Source organism: Montipora capricornis, chromosome 9 (genome assembly GCF_036669925.1).
Source record: "Montipora capricornis isolate CH-2021 chromosome 9, ASM3666992v2, whole genome shotgun sequence".
NCBI lineage: Eukaryota > Metazoa > Cnidaria > Anthozoa > Scleractinia > Acroporidae > Montipora > Montipora capricornis.
This window is the reverse complement of record NC_090891.1, coordinates 50,938,658-50,939,679: the sequence shown is the minus strand read 5'-3', so window position 1 is coordinate 50,939,679 and position 1,022 is coordinate 50,938,658. Positions and strand designations below refer to the sequence as shown.

The 1,022-nt window shown below is 43.8% G+C and overlaps 1 pseudogene; it reads right to left on the bottom strand.

Annotated features, from left to right (window-relative positions):
- The window catches only part of LOC138017775 (uncharacterized), a 2,543-nt pseudogene extending 1,760 nt beyond the window's left edge, over window positions 1-783 (bottom strand).
- Window positions 784-1,022: the final 239 nt, after the last annotated feature.

Below are 1,022 nucleotides of genomic sequence, written 5' to 3'. Positions count from 1 at the left end.
CCAGAAAGATTGGGTGGCGGTGTGAAGCCCACTTTCCAAAACCCCGTACCCTATTGATGACCAAAACTTGTGATTTTCCCTACCCTATTTATGACCTAAGCAAAAATTTTGATACCCGTATTAATGACCGTTGCGGCTGGGCATGGTTACCCTAACCATAATTTTAAAAAGGGCTTTTGCTGATCTTATCGATAATGATGAAAACGTAGCTTCTGTCTAAAAAAAAACATACCCAATTCAAGACTAAAGTGCCAAAAACCATACCCTATTTTATGACCAAAAACGGCTGAAAAGCCATGCCTTTGGGGCAGCAGATTAACCTATATAGGCCAATATAAAGGGAGTACCCCCGGGGGCTAAGTCACTGTAAGGTTCTATGGAAGCTCACCTCACCTCACTATTACCTACTAAATAATGACATAAATGTAAACAGCTGATTTAATTCTCTCGGTTTTTACGAGGCACAGATGAAATTTGTCCACAAGCTGCGACAAACAACCGACTGATATACGGATTCTTTTGTCTTTGCGTTATATGCGCGAGACATCCAAGCCACTTTCAATCGCAAATGATACGGCAACATGTCCACGCTTAGCGATGTCAGTTTCTTCTTGCATGCTTGCGGAGTTCACAGATATTGTAGCATGGTTACGAGGTAACAATTGGGTGCTGAGAGGAAACCTCCCTCATCCACACGCGCACAGATTTCCGAATGGGTCGTTCTGCACCAGCGCGCTGCCATGTTATCATCTCCTTGGGACCTTCGTCGTTCTGAATGTCCATGGTTGCACTGTAGTGGGAGCCAGCCTTTTCTTCGCTGCCAGCGTTGAGAAGGAATACAGTGATTTGCTTTCATGTTAGACACTTGCTTCTGGTGGAACACGATGAACTCCCAACTCATCCCTTGCAGATCTCATTAATTTGAGACCTCACCTTACGGATCTGCCTTTCTTCCACTTTGCTCGGCCAAATTTCAAATTGCTGTTTCAAAAAATTATTCTGTTCATGCGGTAAAAACCGAG